Consider the following 26952-nt stretch of genomic DNA (forward strand, 5'->3'; position numbering starts at 1 on the left):
TAGATGCCACGGCGGCGAGGATGGATGAGGCAGAGCAGAGAATCAACAATATAGAGGACAAACTTATGGAGAATAATGAAGCAAAAAAAAAAAAAAATAGAGAGAGTAAGGCAAAAGAGCACAATTTAAGAATTAGAGAAATCAGTGACTCTTTAAAAAGGAACAACATCAGAAGCATAGGGGTCCCAGAAGATGAAGAGAGAGAAAAAGGGGTAGAAGGGTTATGTGAGCAAATCATAGCAGAAAACTTTCCTAACCTGGGAAAGACACAGACATCAAAATCCAGGAAGCACAGAGGACTCCCATTAGATTCAACAAAAACTGACCATCAACAAGGCATATCAGAGTCAAATTCACAAAATACTAAGGCAAGGAAAGAATCATGAAAGCAGCAAGGGAAAAAAAGTCCTTAGCATACAAGGAAAGACAGATCACGTTTGCAGCAGCCCTATCCACAGAAACTTGGCAGACCGGAAAGGAATGGTAGGATATATTCAGTGTGCTGAATCCGAAAAATATGCAGCCAAGAATTCTTTATCCAGCAAGGCTATCATTCAAAATAGGAGAGATTAAAAGTTTCCCAGACAAACAAAAATTAAAGGAGTTTGGGACCATTAAACCAGCCCTGCAAGAAATTTTAAGGGGGACTCTCTGAGGGGAGAAAAGAAAAAGAAAGAAAGAAAGAAAGAAAGAAAGAAAGAAAGAAAGAAAGAAAGAAAGACCAAAAGCAACAAAGACTAGAAAGGACCAGAGAGCACCACCAGAAACTCCAACTCTACAAGTAACATAATGGCAATAAATTTATATCTTTCAGTACTCACTCTAAACGTCAATGGACTAAATGCTCCAATAAAGAGATATAGGGTAACAGAATAGATAAGAAAACAAGATCCACCTATATGCTGGATAAGAGCCCGAATAGCCAAAGCAATCTTGAAAAAGAAAACCAAAGTAGGAGGCATCACAATCCCCGACTTCAAGCTATACTACAAAGCTGTAACCATCAATACAGTATGGTACTGGCACAAAATAGACACTCAGATCAATGGAACAGAATAGAGAACTCAGAAATGGATGGGTTCCATACACAAATGTATGGCCAACTAACCTTTGACAAAGCAGGGAAGAATATCCAATGGAATAAAGACAGTCTCTTCAGCAAGTGGGGCTGGGAAAACGGACAACAACAAGTAGAAGAATGAACCTGGACCACTTTCTTACACCATACACAAAAATAAACTCAAAATGGATAAAAGACCTAAATTTAAGGAAGGAGGCCATAAAAATCATCAAGGAGAAAGCAGGAAAAACCTCTTGATCTTGGCCACAGCAACTTCTTATTCAACCTGTCTCCACAGGCAAGGGAAACAAAAGCAAAAATGAACTACTGAGACCTCATCAAAATAAAAATCTTCTGCACAGTGAAGGTAACAATCAACAAAACTAAAAGGCACCTGACAGAATAGGAGAAGATAGTTGCAAATGACATATCAGATAAAGGGTTAGTATCCAAAATCTATAAAGAACTTATCAAACTCAGCACCCAAAAAACAAATAATCCAGTGAAGAAATGGGCAAAAGACATGAATAGACACTTCTCCAAAGATGACATCCAGACAGCTAAACAACACATGAAAAAATGATCAACATCACTATCATCAGGGAAATACAAATCAAAACCACAATGAGATACCACCTCATACCTGTCAGAATGGCTAACATTAACAACTCAAGGAACAACAGATGTTGGTGAGGATGCGGAGAAAGAAGATCTCTTTTGCACTGCTGCTGGGAATTCAAGCTGGTGCAGCCACTCTGGAAAACAGTATGGAGGTTCCTCAAAAAATGAAAGATAGAACTACCCTATGACCCAGCAATTGCACTACTAGGTATTTATCCAAGGGATATAGGTATGCTGTTTCGAAGGGGCACATGCACCCCAATGTTTATAGCAGCACTATCAACAATAGAGCCAAAGTATGGAAAGAGCCCAAATGTCCATCGATGGATGAATGGATAAAGAAGATGCGGTATATATATACAATGGAGTATTCTTCGGCAATCAAAAAGAATGAAATCTTGCCATTTGCAACTACGTGGATGGAACTAGAGGGTATTATGCTAACTGAAATTAGTCCGATAAAGACAAATATCATATGACTTCACTCCTATGAGGTTGTTAAGACACAGAACAGATGAACATAAGGGAAGGGAAACAAAAATAATATAAAAACAGGGAGGGAGACAAAACATGAGAGACTCTTAAATATGGAGAACAAACAGAGAGTTACTGAAAGGGTTGTGGGAGGAGGGATTGGCTAAATGGGTAAGGGGAATTAAGGAGTCTACTCTTGAAATCACTGCTGCACTGTATGCTAAATAACTTGGATGTAAATTAAAATAATAAAATTAATTAATTAATTAATTAATTTTTAAAAAGAAAAAGAAAAAATGATAAAGATTAATATCAGAATGAAAGCACAACATTTTTAAATTCTGTAGGTTTCTGTTGATCTCAGTTTGAGAAGCACTGTTTTGAAGGATTTCTGCTTGCCTGTATGCTTTGTTCTATTGATTTTTAATACAAATTTCTTATAATCTTAACACACGTAATTGAGGAAATCATAAAATCTGGATTATTGAGTTAGCGCCCTCATAAGAGGACTTTGATGGGACTGCAATGCCTGTGTTTATATTATTATTTACAATAACCTTGGCAACAAGCTGGGCTGGAATAATGGACAGAGGCTAATAAGAAACTGACAGTGGGGACAACAAAGCAACTACCCCTCCCCCATCTCATTACTGCCCCTCCCCACCTCATCACTAACCCCTACCCCACCTCATTACTAACTCCTCCTCCAGCACCACCTTCACAAGGACCAGGACTAGTCCTCCTGAAGCAAGAGCTTCTGGAAAAAATCCTTTCTCAGGCAGAGGGTTCAGCATATTCTCTGAGGGAGAGGGTCACTTTGGGGCGAAGGAAGAAATGAGTGGCAAACGTGGAGGGTCAGACCCAGAGAGGAAGATAGAGACTCTTTGCCCTAAACTGAATGAATGAATGAATGAATGAATGAAGTGAAGGAGGGAAATTCAGGCACAACCCAGAGTTCTTTAAAAACAATATAATAATATTATATTATATATAATATTATATATATATATATATATATATAATATTATATTATATTATATTGAGCCTGGGTGGCTCAGTCTGTTGAGCGTCTGACTTCAGCTCAGGTCATGATATCACACTTTGTGGGATCAAGCCCTGTGTTGGGCTCTGTGCTGACAGCTCAGAGCCTGGAGCCTGCTTCGAATTCTGTGTCTCCCTCTCTCTCTGCCCCTCCCCCACTCATGCTCTGTCTCTCTCTCTCTCTCTCTGTCAAAAATAAGTAAACATTAAAAAAATTTTAAAAATATATAATAATATTATGACTATGTTTTAATAAAATTGAAAGAACTACATAAAATGCATAAGCCTTAGAATACATAAAATACAATATTTATAACAGATATGGAAAAGGTAATTGAAGAACTCCTTCCAAAGAATCCCAGACCTGGTCATTTATACAGGCATATTCTGGTAAGTGTTCAAGCAACAGATAACCTTTACATTATATAAGTTGTTCCAGAAAATATAAAAGAAAAATGCCTAACTCATTTCACGAGGCTGATATGACCGCGAGCTTGGAACTGGATAAGGATAGTGCAAGAACAAAAGTCACAGGTTCATCTCACTTCTGCACATGGAAACAAAAATGTTAGATAAAAACTAACTCACTGAATACAATAGTGAATGGAAACAATTAAAAGATTATAGACAAGTAAGAGTTGTGCCAAGAAAGAAAAGGTAGTTTAACATCTGAAATTTATTACAAAACATTATATTCATATAGTGATGATATTACTATTTTATTATATTCAGAAAAGGTGTTTAATGAAGTACAACCTATCTAGAAATAATTCTCAAAAACTAAGGGTCAAAAAATTTTTTATGACAGTGGGGACAACAAACCACGAGATCATGACCTGAGCTGAAGTCAGACGCTCAACTGACTGAGCCAGGAATATAACTTTCTTAACTTGACAAAGGCTGTATTCTAAAAACTCAGAGCAAACCTCATACCTTTAAGCTTATAGATGACAAAATATGAGAATATAATTGTCATTTTGAGTTGGTAACATATTTTTTAAATAAGATTTAAGAAGCACAAACAACAAAGAAAAAATTAATAGGTTAACTACCACAAAATTAAATATTTCTATTCAGTGGTGACCACATAGGCAAAATTAACAAAGTTAATTAGATAGGTCACAAACTTGAAGGTGATGTCTCAAAGTATAAAACCAGTAAGAAATTAATATCTGTGATGTAAAAGAATCTTGCAAATCAATAAGAAAGGAAACCTATAGAAAAGTGGGCAAAAGCTATGGGTATAAACTTCATAGCAGAGAAAAACAAATTGGCTAACAAATACTTGAAGAGATAGTCAACTCACTTATTAACTGAAAAAAAATGCCAATTAAAACAGCGTATAGGACAATGGAATACTACTTGGCAATGAGAAAGAATGAAATATGGCCTTTGGTAGCAACGTGGATGGAACTGGAGAGTGTGATGCTAAGTGAAATAAGCCATACAGAGAAAGACAGATACCATATGGTTTCACTCTTATGTGGATCCTGAGAAACTTAACAGAAGACCATGGGGGAGGGAAAGGAAAAAAAAAGTTAGAAAGGGAGAAAGCCAAACCATAAGAAACTCTTAAAAACTGAGCATAAACTGAGGGTTGATGGGGGGAGGGGGGTGGGTGAGGGAGGGAGGGCATTGAGGAGGGCACCTGTTGGGATGAGCACTGGGTGTTGTATGGAAACCAATTTGACAATAAATTTCATATTTAAAAAAATAATAATAAAGAATAAAACAGTATATAGGGGCATCTAGGTAGCTCAGTCAGTTAAGCATCCTACTCTTTTTTTTTAATTTTTTAAAATCTTTATTTATTTTTGAGAGAGAGAGAGAGAGAGAGAGAGAGAGAGAGAGCATTAGCAGGGGAGGAACAGAGAGAGGAGGCACAGAATCCAAAGCAGGCTCCAGGCTCCGAACTGTCAGCACAGAGCCTGACGCGGGGCTCGAACCCACGAACTGCGAGATCATGACCTGAACCAAAGTCAGATGCCCAACCGACTGAGCCACCTAGGCGCCCCAAGCATCCTACTCTTGATCTCGGCTCAGGTCATGATCTCACAGTTTGTGGGATTGAGCCCCGCACCTGGGATTCTCTCTCTCCCTCTCTGTCTGCCCCTCCCCTGCTTGTACTCTCTCTCTTTTTCTCAAAATAAATAAAGAATTTTAAAAAATGTATAATATGTTACACCTATCAAAGTGCCAAACATGTTAAAGTCAGACACTATCAAGGCTTGGCAAGGAAGTGAGAAGAGGAAACCAAGATAGACTTGGGATGTAAACTGGCACAGTGACTCTGGAGAATAATCTTGTTAAGATTAAGTTATCTGTGTAGGAGTATTTCATAATCACGAGTCCCATTCTCAAAGACATGCCCTAGAGAAACTTTGACACAAATGGCTGAGGAGATTAGCACAGCGTTATTCATGGCAGCTGGCAATGTGAGGCAATGTAGGTGTGTTCACCCTAGGAAAGCAGCTGATGAAAATGTAGCTAACCCATAGCTTGACACTGTAGGCAGTTAGAAGCAATATTTAGAAATTCACTCAGCAACATGGGTCATTCGTAAAAATACAGCAACAAATGAAAAAGGTAAGAAACGGGATGAAGTCTATTGCTCAACGTCATTTGCAGAAATTAAAACCAAACCACAAAACAATACTACATTTTACAAACAAAAAACCAGATGTCCGAGGACACATATCACACACATTCAAGTGGGTGCTTATGGGTATCTAGGAAGGGGGGGGGGGTCGAGTCTGGGGAGGCAAAGAGTGAAAGAAAAGAATAAAATGGAACAATATACAAAAGGGGCCTCGTACTGACAAATTAGGAGAGCTTGCCATGACTTAAGTAACGTAATTAATTTAGCTTTCTGTGCTCGGGTTTACAGGAGAAAATAGACAGGTGGTGGAAACATTGGGTTATTTTATAACATATGCAGGTATCTGAAATTCAGAAGGATTGACCTTGTTACTCTGACTGACGTGGTGTTCACTTTATAAGCAGATATTTGTTCTGAGCAAAACAACAGCATGTCAGATGAAATTGATGGGATTAATTTGAAGGTGAGTTTGTAAATTTTTTATTTAATATATAAATGTATTTTAATTTTATAATGAATGTAAGATTTCCAAGTATTAAGGATATATACTTAGTTTCATGCCTCCATAAATTTAAATTTAAGTACCATTAGAATAAAAAATAATTTAACATTAGAGTGCTTGAGAATATTTTTCTCTACAAGAGAGTTTCTCTTTAGTATGTGAAACACCACTTAAGGGGTATGACGCTTTGCCACAAGAGACTTGAGTGTTATCTTAAGGCACAATGGTTTGATGCCCCAACACATCTAGATATTCTTTTTGCTCCTTTCCTAACTATTTTAGAGCATTTCTGTGAATTCCCCCAAATCTTTCTTGCTTACTGCCCTTCACATCCCTGAGGCCCTCAACTCCCCTTTGGCGTGTACATGTAAAAGATGTTTTGGGTTTTTTAAAAATTATTATTATTATAGAGAGAGAGAGAGCAGGGGAGAGGGGAAGAGAGAGGGAGAGAGAGAGAGAGAGAGAATCTTAAGCAGGCTCCATACTCAGCGTGGAGCCCAACACAGGGCTCGATCCCATGACCCTGGGCTCATGACCTAAGTGGAAATCAGGAGTCGGATGCTCAACCGAATGAGCCCCTCAGATGCCCCACATAAAAGATGTTTTAAAATGAGATTCTTCAAGAGCACAATGCTGATTTTAGCTACAGAAAGTCCTAGCTGTTTGGAAGGCTTCTCAAAGTGGATTTGCCATGGATAAAATGAAGACTGCACGAATGGAGAAAAAGGTGAACCCTACTCTATCTTGGAGAGAAGGGGATTAAGTGGCCTATAGAAACTAGATCAGACTGCTGCCTTCTGATACTGCGTTGGGAGGTCACTATGCTCTCTCCTATCCCATCTCTTTGTGGGGACCACAAGTTTCCAGCCACTGCAGTGAGGATCGACCATGACATGCTCTGTGTATCCCAGGATCTCACAACAAGTGGACATTTTCCCCCCTCCACATTTAGCGCCTCCGTCGAAGTTCTTTCCTCTTCTTGGCACGCTACCCCCTTCCCCAACCCAGCTTCCATCTGTCAACCCTTTTAAGATTGATCTCAATCTCTTTTGCCATTTCCAATAGACTATTTCTTCTTCTACTGAGTAGAAATGATCTCTCTCTCCTTCTGCCCCTGTGTTGACCCTGACGACTGATGTGGGGTTATTGTGCACTGGGATCGCTGGTTCTAAGACCCTGGAGGGCAGAGTGGTGGCTTCCCCACGGCTGTGCCCCCTGCACGCCATAGACCTGATAAGCAACATGTGCACCCCAAATGTTCCCTGAGATAAATCAGAAGCACAATTTACTATCTTCTAGAACTGCCCTATTACATCTCTGCTCCTTCCAGAAAATTAATTCCTTACTTGAGCTCCATAATTTTTATTAACTCACCCTCTGTCCAACCCCAGGACAACAAATGTGTGTGTGTGTGTGTGTGTGTGTGTGTGTGTGTTCAATTTTTGTTCAAGCCCCATATATATTCATATATATATTCATGTGTGTGTGTGTATATATATATATATATATATATATATATATATATATATATATTTCATTTAATTCTCCCAAAAAGCCTATAGGGCAGGTAGTATTATCCCATTTTGCAAATAAACTGAGGCTCAGAGAAGCTGTAAAACCGTCACTTTGGTAGTGATAGACTAGAGCTGGGATTCAAACTCGGGCCAGCCTGATTCTTAACTCCTTTTTCTTGCCTCCACGTTGGACTGCCCCTCAAAATAGATTGAGCCGCCGGGTGGAGCAGGAACCCCGATCATCACAGTTCCCTCAAGGAGGATTGGACGTGGGTGCACACATGCTTTGGAAACTGCAAGGAATTCTTTGCAATGTAACTGTTATAATGAATATTGTTGCCACTTTTCTCACTGCTGTTAGCAAAGAGCCAGCCGTGACCTTACATGAGTGAATTGCTCCAGCCATTTTCTGAGTTGGAGGGGGGAGTAAGCATCACACCTCAACAATGCCCTCACCACTGAGGGAAAAGGGACGGGGACATCTAGCAGAGGTTTGTCACCCTTTGGCTCTGAGCTGTCATTAAAAAGCACAATGAGAAAGCTCATCGGGGCTGGGTGGAGAGATGGTGGAGGGGTGCCTGCCTTCTCAGGGCTGCCGTGTGTGAGTATGAAATTTTTGTTTGAGCCCCAAGGATCGAGGGTGCTGGAATCCAGTCAGTGCTATGTGTCCTGTGCAGGCTGGTGACCTCCCAGAGAAAGAGAGAGAATCACCCTAAAGCATCAGTCCATCTGCCCAGACAGGGCATGTTTTTAAAAATCTGTCCGTGCAGGAGGAAGGAAGGAGGAGGGTTAGAGTGTGTGTGTGTGTGTGTGTGTGTGTGTGTGTGTTTCTAACTTGTCCCAGGCCTCTGTCAGCTTGCCAAGCTTTGTGCCAGCCCTGTACCCAACCTGAGGTACCACACAGACCAGCGATGACCTCGCCTACATAATGGGCCAGGCAGGAGACTCTCTGCCAGCTAATGGTGGCCATCAGCTGTCAGATAAAAATATTTTTCAGTTCCTGCTGGCTGGAGCTGGGTCTAAACCAGCGACCTCAGTAAAAATCTCCGAGCTCCATTAACTCGGCCACCGAGAGCCTGCCTCCTGGTTACGGTGGAGTCCTGACGTCAGAGCCGCTGGCTGGGGATCCTGTATTCACTGAGGTGCTCTGTTCGGGCATATACCTGAAGGGGCTCGAGCTGACTCACTCTTCTGCCTGCCTTCCTTCCTGGCCCAGTTAGCCCAGGCTGGAGGGGAGGGGGTGTCAGTGTCACTGGAGGAGGTGTGACACATGGCCATGCTGTGACAGCTTATCAGAGCAGACCTGGTCATGGCAGCCTTATGCCGGCAGAGGCAAGGAGGGGAGGACTCTGGGAACAGGGTGAACACCTGCGAGTGGAGGCTGTATTTGTGTGAGCCTGAAGTATGTGTGGTACATGCGGTTGTGTGTAAACGGATGTGCATGCGGTTATGCATTGGTATGATTGTAGGTGAGAATCCACGTGTGGTTGTGTGTTCGTTGCATGTCTGTTGTAGGAGGCTGTGTGTGCTGAGTGTGAAATGATACGAGACACAGAACATGTGAAGAAGGAGGGGAAAAAGAGGAGGACACAGAAGGTAAGGATGCACGTGGACGAGATGGAGTGATTAGGGGAGAAGAGACTGTCCTTTAGGGGTGGCTGGCTCTCAGAAGCAAAAGGCTGGAATGTTCTTTCCCAGATGGACATTCTGAAGCTCTTAAGAAGATGCCAGGTCAATGAGGGGTGGGAGAGAAGCAGAAGCCACAGCAAAGCAACGGTCCCCCCTCCGGTGCGCCGACATCAGGCAGACCTCCCACCCTCGAACTGTTCCCCCCTGGTGCCCCGACATCAGGCAGACCTCCCACCCTCGAACTATTCCCCCCCGGTGCCCCGACATCAGGCAGACCTCCCACCCTCGAACTGTCCCCCCCCGGTGCCCCGACATCAGGCAGACCTCCCACCCTCGAACTGTCCCCCCCCGGTGCCCCAACATCAGGCAGACCTCCCACCCTCGAACTGTTCCCCCCCCGTGCCCCGACATCAGGCAGACCTCCCACCCTCGAACTGTCCCCCTCCGGTGCCCCGACATCAGGCAGACCTCCCACCCTCGAACTGTCCCCCTCCGGTGCCCCGACATCAGGCAGATCGCCCACCCTTGATGACTGGGCCATGTCGCAAGCCCCAGCCCCCCACTGGCAGGTGATGCCCCTGCGCCTCCACATTTGGAGCCAAGGCTACTACACTCATGCCACCCAAACCATCAGGTCGAGAGCCCCCCAGGTGGGGGACTCCTGACAGCTGTCAGCTCCCGACAGCTTGCCTCTGCCCCTCCAGGCCCAGGGTCTCAGCTGTCATGGGGTCAGGGCCAAGGTGGCACAGCAGGGAGATACTACTTCCCTCTGCGCTGAGGGGGAGGAGAACTGAGGCACAGAGCAGTGAAGCGGGCTCACCAGAGGCCCTTCACTCCTCCGTCGTGGACAGGAGGGATGAGAGGGTCGGGATCTCGGGTTCTCAGCAGGGAAGCCAGCCCTGGGGGCAGTAAGTCAGGCCTGCGTGCTCCGTGTGGATGCCAGGCGGCCCAGGGGGACCTGTGCTGAGACAAAGTAAAGCGCATCCCCACCTGCCCCACCAGTGGCATATCTGCTGGATTATGTGCCGCAAACACTGGGGCAGGGACAGGACATTCACGAGGGGAGATGCTGGGCAACTGTCAGGAACCTTCTGCCACATAAACACAACATTCTCAAGTGGTCTCGGTGCCTGGAACTCTCGGCGAGCCAATGCTCCGGATCTGGCCATACCTCTTCCTTTTCCTCCTCCTCCGCTGGTTTATTTCTTGCAAACCCTGCTTACATCAGGCCAACTTTCTGCTAAACGCATTTCCATTGATTCCTTGAAAGCAGAGGCTCACAAAGAGGGAATTTTCTTTTCTCCAAAATCGATACTAGGAGACAGAATTTCTCCTTCATTCTTTTGCCAATCCTCGGAGGCTGTTTCAGGAAACAGCCCAGGCCAGAGGGGGAGAGGGAAGAAGCCCAGCACGTCTGAAGCACGGGCTATGCTCGAGACGCTGAGCTGCCCTGCTTTCACGTGGGTTTCCAGGCGCTCCTGAGCCAAGTGTGACCAGAGGAAGCTGGCCAGTGTTCAGTGAGGGTTTCTCAACCTAAGCCCTGCGACCGTGTTGGGAGAGGGGAGAAAAGGGCAGGGGGGTAGAAGACATCTCTGCCTCTGCCCTTCTCCCATTCCACTTTCAAAGAAGCCCAACATGGCCCCAGAAGTCCCAGCCCATCAGAAGACAAACCCAGTGGTTAGGGCCTCAGCTGGGCAGAGCTGGTTAGAGTCTGAGGTCAACCATCCCTGTTGGGTGAGCCAGTCTGGCAAAGGAACGTGGCTTCCCTCTGAAGCCTGGGGTTGTGGTGCACTCAGATGAATGGAGGGGACTAGGGCCAGGGACGGGAGAGTGAGTCAGAACCTACTGCAATAGACCCTCCCCGACTCACTGTGGATGGTGGGTAGCTGCCAAGGAGCAAGTCCACCAGGGAAAACCTCTTTGGAGACCCTGCGTGCCAGTGAGGGCAAGGAAACCAGGATGAGACCCTCTTCCAAGTGAGGCACTTGGGTGACCAGACAGGCTGCCCCACAGGCCCCCCTGCATTCCTCCCGGTTCACGCTAACTCACCAACACCTCCCTTCCCCATCCTCAAGCTGAGACCTCAAGCTTCGGACGGTCAAGCCCTGCAGTTTCCATCTCCCCGTCCATCAAGTGGGAGTGGTGGTCCCTGCCCGTCTCATGGCAGTCACGTGAGGACTGCTTGTGAGGAAGGGACCCTGTTATGATAAAGACCCAGATGCCACACAGAGACTGTAGCTGCAAAACCACACTGCTGGAGGTTCAGACCACTGAGTAATAACTCCAGGAGGTGACTGGTGGGGGCTTGACTAAAACCAAATAAATTTGGGGCACCTGGGTGGCTCAGTCGGTTAAGCTGACTTTTGATATCAGTTCAGGTCATGACCTCACCATTCATGAGATGGAGCCCCGTGTTGGACTCTGTGCTGACAGCACAGAGCTTGCTTGGGATTCTCTCTCCCTCTCTCTCTGCCCCTCCCCCAAGTACACACGCACTCCCTCTCTCTCTCTCAAAATGAATGAATAAACTTTTAAAAAAAGTTAAAAATTTTTTAAAAAGTAAGCTAGACTCATACATATAATCTTTTGGTAGCTTTTTTTGCCCCTTTCATTACTGCTGTTAATTTTTCTTTCATCGAATCTTTCTGAATTTAAGATTAGGGGTGGATCTGGGGTCCCTTCTTACTAAAAGAGGATGCTGACTGACACACACAACGTGTGCAGGAGACCTGGCTTCCCCCCCGACACCGATTCCAACAACCTGAGTGACTTTGAACCAGCCTTGTATCCTCTCTGGACTCGGTTTCCACACCTCTAAGATGAGGAGGTTGAACTAGCGGGAGGCTCTGATGAAGGGGTCATGACATGTGAATCAGGCCCCTTGACAGACAAGGCTTGTGAGGCAGCGCTAGCAGACAGGGACAGGGAGAGACCAATCAAGAGCCCTGCCACACGGTCACGAGGTGTTTAATCAGTTCCTCCAGCCAGCCCCGCCACGGGGAACAGCTCCAGAGGCCATCCCTGGCTTCGATCCCCTGGGGCCCTGTGGAGAGGACACCCACCCAACCATCCTAGAGAGAACATTACCAGGCATTTTTCCCCTTGATGGCACGGACGGGTCACATGACCCGGAGCAAGCGTTTTCCCCTTTCTGTGCACCTCTGTCTTTCTGGCACAATGCCTGCAGACGTCCCAGACTCGGGTTGAAGAGGGTCAAGTGGGGATGGTTATGAAAACCTTCAAAAGGCATACAACTTCCACATGGCAGGTGTCCGCTCATTCAGTATTTATAGGAATCTCGAAAATGCTCTGTATTATCACAGACATTGGGAAGGGAATTAGAAGCGGGTGAGAAAGAGCTCAGAGAACACAGCGCCTTGGGTTCCTGGGGCTCCTGTTAAGTTACAGCGGGGAAGGGCAACATTAGAAAGTTAGTGGGCAAGCCCTGGGGTGCCGAGCCACAGTGAGCTCCCAGAGGTGGAGGGGAGGGACTTCCTCCTTGGCTGACTCAGTGGAGGCTTCCAGAAGAAGCAGCACCCGTGGTGGGGCCTTAGGGACAGGGGAGGAGACTCCAGACGGTGTAGACCCTGGGTGCAAAGGGCATGTTCTCAGGAACACATCAATGCTTCCCACCCTGCAGCCTGCCCGGAAGACACCGAGCCATCTCCCTTCAAGCCTGGGATGCTCTGAGCCAGGGTGTGCGTGGACATTTTCACAAGGCTTGGAGTCCCCGGATTTGGGTGTTACCTCAAAACAACCAGCTTCCTCCCTTCCATTCTTTAGTCACACGGTCATTCTTCCAGCTTGTATGTCCTGCTCTCCTGTCATGGAGGAGATACAGAAGTCGGCTGTCAGGACGGCAGCCCCACATGTGGCCTGGTGAGGCTGTGCTCGTGGGGTGATGGCCTGCAAGTGAAGAAGCACCTTGTGCTTCCAGCCCCGGCTGACATCACCCGGGATGGAGGTGAGCCCGTCCCATCGTCCCTGTCTGAATTCCTGACCATGGGACTCATGAGAAATGATAAAGGAGTACCTGTTTTTAAGCTACCAAATTTTGGGGGCGCCTGCGTGGCTCAGTCGGTTGAGCTTCTGACTTCGGCTCAAGTCATGATCTTACGGTTTGTGAGTTCGAGCCCTGTGTGGGGCTCTGTGCTGACAGCTCAGAGCCTGGAGCCTACTTCAGATTCTGTGTCTCCCTCTCTCTCTGCCCCTCCCCTGCTTGCACTCCCTCCCTGTCTCTCTCTCTCTCTCTCTCTCAAAAATAAGTAAATGTTAAAAAATATTTTTTTAAACTACCAAATGTTGGTGTAACAGATCTTGACCAGGTGCTCAGGGCAGGGGATGGGAGCACTGGAGGAGCACCTTCTTTCAGGGACATGGGAGAGACTTCACTGGTGAAGGGGATTTGGGTCAGGCCTGGCGACAGGAGAAGGCTTCCAAGGCCTTCTCTTCATCCTGCTGCCCCTCCCCTACCCCCACGGTGGCGGGAGGAGGGGGGGGGGGGCGTCTGACAGCAGAGACCAGTATAGCAAATGTCTTCCCATAGTGAGGGATTTTGCTGCAAATCCTTAATCAATGAGGAAAAATTTAAAGAGATTAAGGTAGCTGCTGTGCTGAACGCATCTCCCTTTCCTCCTCCTGCTGGACCTTTCTTTCCTTTGACTGGACTTTCCTCTCTCTCTGTTCCCTCCCCTCTACATCCTCTCTCTCTCTCCCTCTTTCATCCTCCCCTCTTCCCTCCAGAATTCTCTCCCCTCTCTGAGCCTCTTTGCCCACAATTCTCTTTCTCCTGCTTCCCACTGCCCCTGCCAACCCGTGTCCTGCCCCCACATTCCATCTGAAGGGGGGCTCTTTCTCCACAGCGGCTCTCTGGCCTTGAAGGGATGCTTTCACTGTTTATAAGTTTAGGACCAGATGAAACTACTTTTTTGAGAGCCCACAGGGAGACGTTCCTGCTTCCATCCCCAGCCCCTGACGCTACCCAGCCCTACAGGCAAATGTCCTGAAGAACTTGGTCTCCTAAGATTTGCCCTCTCCAGGTTTTAGGAGGAAGAGACCAGGACTGAGGCATTACAACCAGAAACCACAGGTGAGAAAGGAGAGACGATGGATTCAGTCCCATGAACATTGTGACCGTTGTCAGAGACCCAGATTTGGGCAAGAATAACCCTGACCTGTCGTAGACCCATGAGATGTCATAGATGACATCTAATAACACTTTGGGCTTACTGCATAGCTCTTTCAGTGTTTTGAGCCACTCATATATGTCTTGTTTCCCTGTTCCTGTAGGATCTCCCCCTCCAATTCTCCAGCCTGCATCTCATAACCCACCCACCATGTGGACCCACTGTGAGTCCCAGTGCTCACACAAAATCTGGTGAACTAATTCCTACGGCACTGAGTATCCACCTCTCATAATTTGGCCCCTGATCATTTACTGTATTATCTCTTTCTCTTGCTGTTTCTGGTGTGTAAGTCTCATCCCCCAAGTAGGGCTCTTGCAGGCCCAGACCAGGCCTAACGCTTCTTCTATAACTGGCTCAGAGTCTGGCTCTGTACTGAGCATCTGGTAGTGGGTCAATAGTATGTGATCAAATGATCATACGTCTTGTGCAAGCCTGTGAGGAAGCAAGGGTGGACAGTCTTCTATCACTATGAAGTTGAAGAAGTTGGAGGGTATCTCTTACCTGTCCTCTGGATCGGGGAAGTCATTTATTCCATTAACCCTGGAAGACTTGCCACAGTCCGGATATAGGGGACAAGGGAGGGGAGCCAAGAGGTCCTAGGACACATCTCCTCCGGTATGCCTGTGCCCCTCAGGGTCTCACCTTGCCCAGCTGCTTGGAATACAGGTCATGTCCAGAGTGAACACTCTGTGTTCCAAGTAGAATGAGTAAGATTTGAAATTTGGCTTCACACAGAACTATGTTCAGATCCCAGTTAGACCAGCCATATCTTCAATCCCCACTTCTTTCATCTGTGAAGTGGGTTTAGTTTCTACCTCAGTGATTTGTTAAGTGGATTAAATGATGCAGTTTATGTAAAGCCATTAGCATTGTACCTGGCTCTTGGTAAGTGCTCAGAAAAATGACAGACACTGTTATTCCAGCCTTCTTCACTTGGTTGCATGCTGTCTGCCCTTACTGAGGGAGATGGTAGAATCCAGGAGTGGGAGAGGCCTCCTTCCACTCCCCAGGCAGCCACCCTGGCAGCAGATGTGCTCCACTGGGGCTCTGGCCCCTCACTCAGAGCGTTGCCCTCCCCCTCACCTCTCAGAGAATTGCAAGTCAGGCTCTGGTGCCGGTTCATAGCTGGGGTTTGTCCCATGAGGAGCATGAAGAAGAAGAGAAAACTCTACTTTGGGAGCAGGGGGCGGGAACCTACCAATGAAGCCTCTTGTAGTCTATGGGCAACTACTTTACTAGCAGTTCAAGAAAGGTGAAGCAAAGTGTTTAAGTCAAGGATGGGAGAGGAATGGCTTGTCACAGCACATACCAAAAGGACGTGAGAGTTTTTGTTGTCTTTAAGTTCACTATGAACCAACGATGTCATATGATGGCAGAGAGAAAGAGAGAGATGATAGATAGATGGATAGATAGATAGATAGATAGATAGATAGATAGATATAGAGATAGAGATAGGTATGGATATGGGTATGGATATAGATACAGATTTATAGATAATACAAAATAGCCTGTGGGCAGGGAAAATCTTGGTGAGTTCTAGATTGGATGTTAAATAGTGACCAGAAGAAAGGAAGTGACAGAGTAGTGTTGGATTGTGATTCTCGAGCCTGGATCCCACCCAGTAAATGGCACAGGACACAAGAAGTATGTTCAGAAAGGAGTGTCCGGGGTAGAGGACTAGGAACTGTTTCTCACAGGGCCAGCCGGAGGCGTAAAATGCTTTCAGTCTGAGGAACTGAGGACTCAGAGTCCAAGGGCATCTGTATTAAATCATCGAAGGGATGCCTTGAGAGAGGGATCTCACTCTTCTGTGGGATCTCAGATGATAAAGCTATTTGGGGTGGAGGGTGTCTAAATGGAGATAGACCCTTGTCCAAAATAAAGGTGAACTCACCAGTATTTAGAACCATCCAAGGATGTGAGCAGACGCTGGACCTCACTAAAGTGGGAGGGAGAGGTGGTCACTCCTCAGTTCAGAGGCTTGACTAGGCAGCTCTGCCTTAATCCTCGGTAGCTATCTGCTTAGAAGTTAATTCTTTAAACTGTTTTCTTCCTCAACCGGCTGCCTGGTCAGAGGCAACCAGCCAACCTGCCTCTGGCCGGAAACTTGGACCTAGACTTCCTACATGTGTGGTGTGGTCAGACAGGTGCTGTGGGAGGAGGCTGCCTTGGTTATCTGCCCTGGATGGAGTTCACTCCCTCCTGCCAGAAAGAAGCAGAGAGGGGGAGGCATGGTGTCTGGGAAGACACTGGAGGGGCCTCTCTGCCAAACACCTGCTGCATCAGCTGCATCAGGGATGACATCATGGATGGGAGGTCTGGGGTGGAAGGACAGAGCAGTAGGAGTGGCTGGTTGAACAGCTGATTTGAGCCTTTCTGAGATGGGGAGGTAGGGAGGGGGAAAGGTGAGGTGACTGAGGCAGAGTTTCTTTGATGTGTGGTCGGCGATGCTGAAGAAACCAGGGCGTTCAGAATTTCTTAGACTATCTAGAACCTTCGCGAGTCTTATTTTCTGCAATTACCAAGGCTCCCTACAATTGTGTGAACTTTTCCCAAACCATCTATTCTAATGAGCACAGAGCAGGGTGTCAACATTTTGATGAACAATCAATGGAAGATTCAGGTTAGACTAAGCCTGTATCCTCTGTTTCTAGCATTCAGAATATAAATTTTGTAAATGTGATTGGCACAAACCACCAAAAAGCAAAGACACAAGCAAGGAAGCCAGAGTGCGTGTTGACAGGTAACAATGCCCTAAAATATCAAAAATAAGAAAACACAACAGGAAGAAGAAAACTTCCAAGGATGGCCCCAAAATAACATACCTGAGTGCGTTTGGTTAGCGAAAGTAAACAAAACTTCCAGGCAGAAATAGAAAGCTGTCAAAGGTTGACTTTGAAGCAGGTGGGTAGATCTTCCTATGCATCTGAGAGAGTGAGTGACATAGCTAATAGTCATCCTAGCAGAAACATTAATGGCTTGATGTTAACATTAACCAGTTTGGTCTTCTAAGGACAGGACGTTGCTTTGAAATTAAGCAATGACAGTGGCCCCTGAATCTTCTCCCAAGAAGGCAGTTTGAAAGGTGTGGATCAGACCAGTGTTCTTCAAATGTGAATAATAATATAATCACATGGGGGCTCTTGTTAAAAATACAGCCATTCAGGGGCGCCTGGGTGGCGCAGTCGGTTAAGCGTCTGACTTCAGCCAGGTCACGATCTCGCGGTCCGTGAGTTCGAGCCCCGCATCGGGCTCTGGGCTGATGGCTCGGAGCCTGGAGCCTGTTTCCGATTCTGTGTCTCCCTCTCTCTCTGCCCCTCCCCTGTTCATGCTCTGTCTCTCTCTGTCCCAAAAATAAATAAACGTTGAAAAAAAAATTAAAAAAAAAATTACAGCCATTCAGAGACTGGCCTCCTGAGTCCCAGCATGCAATCCAGCCCCCAGATGATGTCACTGTCCCAGGACAGGGCGAAGGGGGAAAGAAGTCTTACTGTCAATCACAGATGCTGCCACCTGGCATCTCAGAAAGCCAGCATCTACACTGGACACGGCTGAAATAAGCATAATAATTGCATTTATTGAACATCTACCATGACTGGCACTGTGCTAACATTACACGTATTCTCGCTAATGATCTGGACATTTGTACAAAGAAAGTATCACCACCTCCTTTTTAAAAGTGAACAACTGAGGTTAAAAGAAGCAAGTCACAGACACAGGCTCATATAGATGGCAAGAGATAGGGTGGGAATTAGAACTCGGATCTCTTTACACTAAAGCTAGAGTTCCTTCCCCTGCCTAGCCTCCTTGGCCTGGTGCACAGAGCCTCCCTGGGATGACAGATCCGTGTGCTCAGTCCCCAAGTGTTGAGCCTCTGTAACAGAGGTGGCTCCCAGGACCGATGAGGCCTGAACTGGGGGCCAGCTGCTCCCAGGAGCTTGCCCAGCCACTCTCATGGCCCTTCCCCTTCATCACAAGCGGACACACCAGCTTCTACCTCAGTTTCCCCACATTTTCTCAGCAGGCGGCACTAGGTGATAATTATCTCACTAGGGGCTATGAGTGCTAAAGAGATAATGACAGTAAAGCACTTGAAAGATAAAATGCAGTAACCACTATAATTATTGCTTCAGCTGGAAGCCCCTCTACCCTGTAGTCGAGAGGAGGAAACGTTCTCTGGAAAGATCTGTTGCCAAGCACAGTGCCTGGCATTCAACATGGCTGCTAAATGAAAATCCCAAAACTTGTCTAACCCCACTCCTGGAAACCCCCCTCCCCTGAGATCTTTGATGTGGAGTCTTATATTGATGAAGCTTTGTGGTAGGCAAGAAAATAGGAGAATGGACTGGTTCTCCTACAACACAGCAATCTCAGGAATCTGGGTGGCTCAGTCGGTTAAGGGTCTGATTCCTGATTTTGGCTCAGGTCATGATCTCACGGTTCATGGGTTCAAGCCCTGCATCAGGCTCCTGGCTGGCAGTGCTGAGCCTGCCTGGGATTCTCTCTCTCTCTCTCTCTGTCTGTCTCTTTACCTCTGTTTCTCTCAAAATAAATAAATAAACTTAAAAAGAAATGGGAACACAGCAATCTGAGTTACTGGCTCAGAAAGGACCCATCATCTCTCATCTTCCCTGCATCCAAGCATCTGCTGCTCAGAGGCAGGGACTCTCCCAGCACCTGGCTTCTAGCACTTGGAGAGGGAGAATCTCAGGGGTAGGACTGGCCCCTGGTCTTCCAGCACTGAGTGTCACAGCACCATGCTTCCTGATCCTTCCAGCCCACCCTGCAGCCCTCCCCTCCCCCCAATTATCCCCTCCTCTCTCCTGGGCACAGTCAGCCAACAGTAACAGGCCTCTCAGTTTCGGGAGCATGGGGAAATGTCTGCATAGGCACCAGATTGAGGTCACGAAATTCATTTCATTTATACTGCGACCTCTGCCCCAGCAATATTTGCTATCTCCAGGGGCACAAAGCTAGATACTTCATTAACCCCTGAGAGCTATCAAAGCCCATTTGGGGATTCCAATAACATTAGGATCTAGCCATTCAGGGTCGGAAAGTCTCAAATCCAGAACATGAAGCCTGGTGTGAGATATCCGGTGAACTGTGGGTCCGCTGTCTCCCACTAAAGGGAGTCAAAAAAAGAGGGGAGGCAGGTTGCGTCTGAACAGAGGGAAAAGGAAGTGGTTTTAGCTTAGGCTGGCGTTTTGTGAACTCAGAGAGTTGGTAACTAAGTAAGTGTTCAGTCTCGTAGTTACCTACCCTTTACTTATTCAGTTACTATTTATTGAGCCCAACCACGTGCAGACAGCACAGTGCTCCCCACAGGAACAAACGGTCAAATACAACAGTGTGATCAGGGGTGGCTAAGCACGCTGCCGGGGGGCTGGGGAAACCCAGAGGAATTTCTACATAACCTCGGAGCCAGGGAAAGCCTCCTGAAAGAGCTGAATTTTGAAGGAAAGAGCATGATGTGTTTGGGAAAGTGCAGCAGTTTCAGATGGATAGAGAGAGGGACGTAGATGGAAGAGCACTGGGACGTGTGGAAAAGCGGTAAGTGGGGGACGAATCATCAAGGTTTGCATGCTAAGCTAAGGATCTCGATGCTCTTTTAATGGCGAGCCAGTGGCAATGTGGATGTGAGCAAGCACAGAATCGTGTTTACGTCTTGGAAAACCTGACCTGAGAGCTGGATGAGAAGGCACAGGAGTTAAAAGCCATACAGACAATTCGGGTGAGGGATGATGATGGCTGAACTCAGGCCCCGGCCTACGGGTGAGCAGAGAAGGACAGGATGGGGATGGAAAGAGGGGAGAAGACAGCACGTGGTTACTGAATATCTGGGTGAGTTCTAGAAAGAGAGAGTGGCCAAAGTCTAGCGTGTGTCAGCCCATTCATTCATGTAAGAAACCAGAGAAGTGGGAGTTTGAGGAAATGATGAGGGGTCAGTTTGGACATGTGAGTTTGCAGTCTGAGGAGTCCGTGGCCTTCCATGTGATGTGCCCACCAAGCTCCCCTTGGCGCCCCCCATGTTCGGCTCTCAGGAGCTGGGAGAAGCAGGAGCAGGGCCCATCTGGGGGCCAATACTGCACAGCCGGGCAGATCCATCATCTTGTGGGAACACTGGTCACGCTGAGAGGCAAGGACCACCCAAGACAGAGGGAATGGGGACCCCCCTCCGCCGGCTCCTCGGTTGGTAGAGGCTAGTTAGTACCCCTGGCATCTCCACCACGTGGCCTGGACCCCTGAGTGGATGTGGAGATGTTGTCCTGCATTCGGCATGGTGGCAGTGACAGGTGACCGGAGGTAAGGTTGCCAGGTGAAAAGACACCCACTTAGGATTAAAGAGCACACTTAGCATGATGAGCCCAGTGGGGGGGTGCATGGAAGTGTTGAATCACCACACCGAACACCTGAAACCAATGCAACACCGTATGTTCACTATACTGGAATTCAAATTAAAAACTTAATAAAAAAAAAAAAAAAGAAGAACAAGAAGAACCGACCATCATCAAGCTCAGGGGTCACTGAGTGTCCAGTGGCAGTGCAACATTTTCTCAGGGGCAGGGACACAGCTGGGACACTAGAGGCACACTGTCGGCATCTCCCTCCCTGACACCTCTTCCCCAAGGCCTATTTACTTATTGTTGGGGGTGGGGGGATGTTTAATTGTCTTAAATAGGAATTGTGACATTTGAATACTATTACATGAAAGCTCTCTTTGCTTTGGACACCTGTTGAATTTGAATCTCAGATAAACAACGCAATTTTTAGTATAGGTATACTCCAAATACTACATGGGATATACTTATACAAAACTTTTTTTTTTTTTAGTCATTTATCTGAACTTCAAATTTGTATTCTTATTTGCTAAATCTGGCAACCCTACAAGGGAGTTAAACAGGACCCACCTCCAGATCCTTATCCTGCTAGACCCAGAAATGTATACTTGTGCTGGTAGCAAAATGAGTACTCAGGTCCTGCCCAGATCTGTTGGCCCCATTTTGGGTTCTCCTTATTCAAAGAAGTCTTAGAGCTATATGTTTGTGTGTGTGTGACAGGAAATATTGATCTTCCACTAAAGGGCATCAGGGCAGTGGCCTAGCACAGTGGATGGCTCCTGCAGACCCTCAATAAATATTTGACCAGAGATGGATGGAACGATGCAGACTCCTGCTCCAGAAACAGAATGACCTTGGGCAAGTTACTTATCTTGCAGCTTCCATTTCCTCATTAGTCAAATGGAGATAATAGAACCTTCCCGCAGGGCTATTGTGATGAGCAGATGAAAGAAGTCAGGTAAAGGGTCCAGCACAGGCACTCAACGAATGCTCTGTGACGGCCCCGCCCCCCAGGTCTCCTGGTTCCCATCCCCCAGCCTTACATGAGTAGAAGGTGGGGCAATCCAAGTGTTGCTCTTCTGCCTGAGTGGAGATAAGCTGTCTTTGTCACTTAATAGCCACTGGCTGACAGCCGTCACTGCCCCTCCAAAGGCAGTCTCTGCATGCGTTCTTAGTGAGGCCAGCCTGTGCCCAAGCCAAAAGCTCGTGAATTCAGCTCTCTGAATTCTCACCAGGTCATAAGACATCACACAATTCCTTTTACTGGCAACACTTGAGAACTTTCCAAGCCTCTCCCTGTGCTAGGTGACCCTGGGCTCCCAGCTAGCTCAGGTCTGCGAAGAAGTAGGAAGCAGGTGCATCCTGCACGGTTTGGGTCTGATTTATCATTGTCATCAGCTTCCATTCATATTCCCTTTTCAATTCTGAAATGCCCTCTGAAATGCTGCTTCCCACTAGGCTAGTCTCCATTCTTTTCCCACAATCAACACACCTATTTCTGATTTTAAGTCTGCATATCTCGTGCTGTTCCCTCACCCTGGAAATGGCACCCTGCCCAGCAGCACCCAGGGCCTCCCACCTTCCAAGTTCCAGCTCAAGTCTGGCAATGTCCTCGGACCACTGGACCCACGGGTCCTCCCCTGTCTCTGGGTTCCTAAAGCACGTGTATCTGCGTCATTCTTTGGGGGCCCTTCATTCAAATCTGCCTTGATTGGTTACTTCACTATTTCTTCTGAATGTCTTGTCTCCTTGATCAGCTTGCAAGCTCTTGGAAGGAAAAGCAGAACGTGACACTTCTTTCCTGTCCCCCTCAAGCCCAAGTTGGTCCTAGCCTAGCCTAGTCTATGGAGAAAGAAGTCCATAGACAATTCGAGGCCAAATAAGAGAGAGAGTGAAGGGCCAGCACCAAGGACAGTCATCTGTCCATGGCTCCATGGGTCCTGCCCCTCCGGGATTTACAAGCTCAGGCAGAGTGTCTCACAGAGAATGGAGAAGCATTTGGAAGGATGCATGGGTGTTGATCAATAGTTAAATGTTTGCTTTATGTGGAAGCAAAGCATATTTAAGGCTGCGGAAGAGTCAAAAAGAGAGTTGTGAATGTGAACTCGTTCGTTTCCTCAGCCAGCAAGTGCCTTGCAGTGCCGCCTGTGAATCTCAGCTCCCCGCTGTGTGCTGAGGGCGCACCAAAGGAGACAAGCTTCCTGCCCACCTCACAACCGACTGAGCAAACACTTCTCTTCAGTCAGATAAACCCGGACAGCCCTCTTAGAAGGTTGGATATTAGGATGTGCTGGGCTGGGAGGGAAGAATGAGAAGGAAGTGAGAAGGAAAAGACCTTTGGGGCAGGCCATTCGTAAGAAGCAACAATTATATGGTTATCGCTACCTAACAGAGCCGCAGAAGATGCACCCAAAGAACAAGATACTCAGAAAACACATCAGGACGCTTGAAGCACAAGGCATGATTAAGCCTGGGGAGCGCTGGGGTGCACACCGCATTTACTGCGGCCATGCACGGGCCCACACTGATGCCCAAGGTTCCCCTTTCACTGTCTCGCCCTGGGGGCCACCTCTGCAGGAATAATGCTGTGTGACCCTCTCTTCTCCATCCTGGTGCCAAGTGGCAAGGGGAAACATGGTGTGCTGAGCTGGGAGGTGGAGAACCTAAAACCGGCCAGCCGTTCAACTCTCCAGCAGCAGGGAGACCTGTGTGTGTCCAGCCTGGCCAGGGAGGGGGTACAGGGAGGGCTCACGCCCCGGAAAAGGTGAAAGGAAGAGGAGAAAGGGCCAAGGAACTGCAGAAATGAAAGCTGGGGATCTAGGGATGAATGTGCATTTTCTTTTCCTTTTGCCAGAGATCACTCCCCTCCTGAGCGAATCTCTTTAAAAGGAAATAGACCCAGTTGTGAATGGCAGCTCTGGCCTAGAGCTGGACCCCTGGAAACTGCAGCCCAACTCCATCAAATTCCATTCTTTATACTTGAGCCAAAAAGCTTCCCACCAGGCTTAAGCTTCAATCTTGCCCCTCCCCACCCTAACACAGCTCAACCCTCATGCGTGTGTGCATGCAAACACACATACACAGCCCTCACTGGCTTTACCCGCCCCCCACCCCCCGGCCCTACTGGTCTAGGGGAAGCTGTGATGCTGGAGGCTAGTGACCAACCACCCCCTTTGAAACAATCTGGGACAGCTGGTCACCCCACAGTAGTCTGAGTGTTAGGGATGCTTGGACCTATGCATTAGGGATGCTTGGACTCCATGTGTTAGGGACGCACTGTGCTTTCCTTGCACCTGGCCAGGTGGCCTTCCCGAGCAACCCCTGCCTTCTGAGCCCACGTGCCACATTGGCCTCCTAGGCTCAGCTCCTCTTTCCTGTCCCCTGGCAGAGAGGAGAGCCCCAGGACCCTCAATCAATCTGCTGGGCCTCAGAGAACCTGTCCTGCTGTGATGGATTTTTTAATTGGATTGTGACAAACATTTAATACCTAATAGAGCTCTTACCAGCACAGTTAATTAAGAATGTGACTAATCTAATTCGGTGGCAGCTCAGAAAGAGAGAAAGTGGGGAGAGCTTCTAGCAGGGAGTGGGGTTTGGGGAGATGGGGTGGTTCGAGCTGGAAAAGGACTATCGGGCTTGTTTCTCGTCGGGGCAAGGGGATCCCAGACGTATGACATGGAGAGACTGCATCAAGGTCGAGAGGGAGGTGCAGGATGTCGACAAGTTGCAGAGCAGCCTGGTGGACAAGGACCTCGCGTCTCAGTCTGTCGCTCGGTCCCATTGTGCTCATCGGCTTGTCGCCGCTGGCTTGTTAGCAATGCCTGAGCGAACGGGGCTTTGTGGATCCTCCAAAGCTGTATAGATAACTGCTGAGGGTTACAAGCCTGTTTACTGAACCCGCCTCACGGACAGTAGCTCGGCGAGTCACTGCCAGCCCGGAGCCTGCGGTGCCTTCACCCTTCTGGACCCCAGGGTCCTGCGCACTTGACATGGAACACAAATATTGCATTCATAACCCCCCCCTCCGAGCACACAGGTACACCGCCAGAAGTACCATGTGAATGTGCTGCCTCCACGTGCTCTCCGCAAGGTTATGCGGGTACCGCCACGGGTCCACACAGCAGAAGTGAACTCCCGTGCACATAAGATGCGCACAGAGCCCGAATCACCAGTGCCAGTATGCAACATGGCACGTCCTGGGACACCCAAGGGAACACGGCTGGTCGGTGGGCGCCCTCCTGGCTGCGACTGAGGCTTGAATCCTACATATCCGAGCAGGGACATCCCACAGGCTTGCTGAGATGGGGCCCTAGTTGTTAGACAGCTGTCACTTTCACCTCCAGCAGGTGGCCCCACACATGGGAGTGGAGGGAGGGGTCTGGGGGAAGCCTGTGGACTGGGTTCTTGGGTGAGTGGTATCGACAACGAGGAAGGAAAAGTGCCCTGGAAACACCGGATGCCGTTGACATGGTAGCTGATTGTGGAAGGAGGCAAAAAGGAGGGCTCGGTGTCGGGGTTAACTTTCAAAGGGGGTGGTGTAGGGGGAATATTAATCCCTGATATGCACGGTGCCATAGTAACTGCCGGGAAGGAGAACTATTTCGAGTATGTCTCTGTTACAGCAAGAGGCAGGTACTGCACTGAGCTTTACAAATGTGCGGCTTTCATATTCTGATCTTTAATGGCAGGTGATGAGATTAGGGCAAGAAAGCTATGATTTAGCAGTTCTGAGCTACTTGATATCTCACCCAGGGCTCAGCCACCCTTTGTCTGCGCTAATCCCCACGGCAAACCAGAGGTGGGTGGGCGGGACTGAGCTACATTTGGACCCTCAGCTCATAGGAGGGCAGGACACAGCCCTCACGGCTTGCACAGAGCCCAGCAGCTGGAGGGCCGGTGGTGATTCACCGGCCACTGGTGGAGAAGCTGGTGCAGCTCCTGGCTAACCCGGGGGGGGGGGGGGGGGGGGGCGGGCAGCAGGACTGGCAAGGGGGGTGCGCCGTGCAGATCTGGCTATGTGCCCCGGGGTTGGGGCAGCTGACAGGGCCGCTCTCTTTGGGACTGAAACAAAGGACAGGTCTCCTGATGGGACTCAGAAGAGACACATGATGAACCTCACAGTTGGAAAGGCCAGAGGACACATGAGCCACGAACAAAAAAAGCTGGAAAGGAGGGAACGCAAGCAGAGAGGCAATCCTCTGGCTCTCTTCCTCACCTGCCTACCCCTAGTGCGTATGAATCATCCCTTAGGTCTGGATGGCATTTGCCATTCCCAGGACCTTGCACATACATGGAACTGTTGCACACTCGTGTCAGCGAAAACCTTGGGATTTTCTGCACAAGGGCTAGTGACAGGTGGGGGACCCAGATCTCTCAGATCCCAGACCAGCACCACCTGCTCGGCACACCATTTCACTGAAACCCACTGCGGCATCGCGAGGAGGCTACCGCTGTCCCCATTACACAGGTGAGGACACTGAGGCTCTGCGGGTGAGTGGCTGGCGGCAGGTGAGGCCACTCAGGTAATAGGTGACAGGGACGCGAACTGGGCTCCAGCCTGTGGATTCCCAGTGGCACGCCCTCCCACTCCCCTGTTCTCATCGGCACAGGAGGTGTGAGGGGAGCCCCAGAAAGAAGACTGGAAATGCACTCGGTTCCTGGAGCACCAGAGGGCACTCTGAGCTGGAATGTGAGGGTGGGGAGAGTTCCAGAAGTATGGCCAGAGTCCATCCAGTGAGGCTTTCTCGTGTGTATTCTACCTCCCCCTTTGGCTTCCAGGTGCCTTTCTTTGATTTCCCTCCATCGCCTGCTCCCAGGTGGGGGACAAAGTGGCCCCCTTTGAAATTGTGGTTTTTCTGTTGTAGCAGCAAGCCCTTGCTGGGACAGCACATCAGAGCACATTGCCCACCCTGGGCTCTGGGCCCCCCGGGCTCAGGCCCTCCCACCACCGTGTCTCAGTCCTTTCACTGCAGCAGAAAACCTCCC

Source organism: Prionailurus viverrinus, chromosome F1 (assembly GCF_022837055.1).
Source record: "Prionailurus viverrinus isolate Anna chromosome F1, UM_Priviv_1.0, whole genome shotgun sequence".
Taxonomy (NCBI): domain Eukaryota; kingdom Metazoa; phylum Chordata; class Mammalia; order Carnivora; family Felidae; genus Prionailurus; species Prionailurus viverrinus.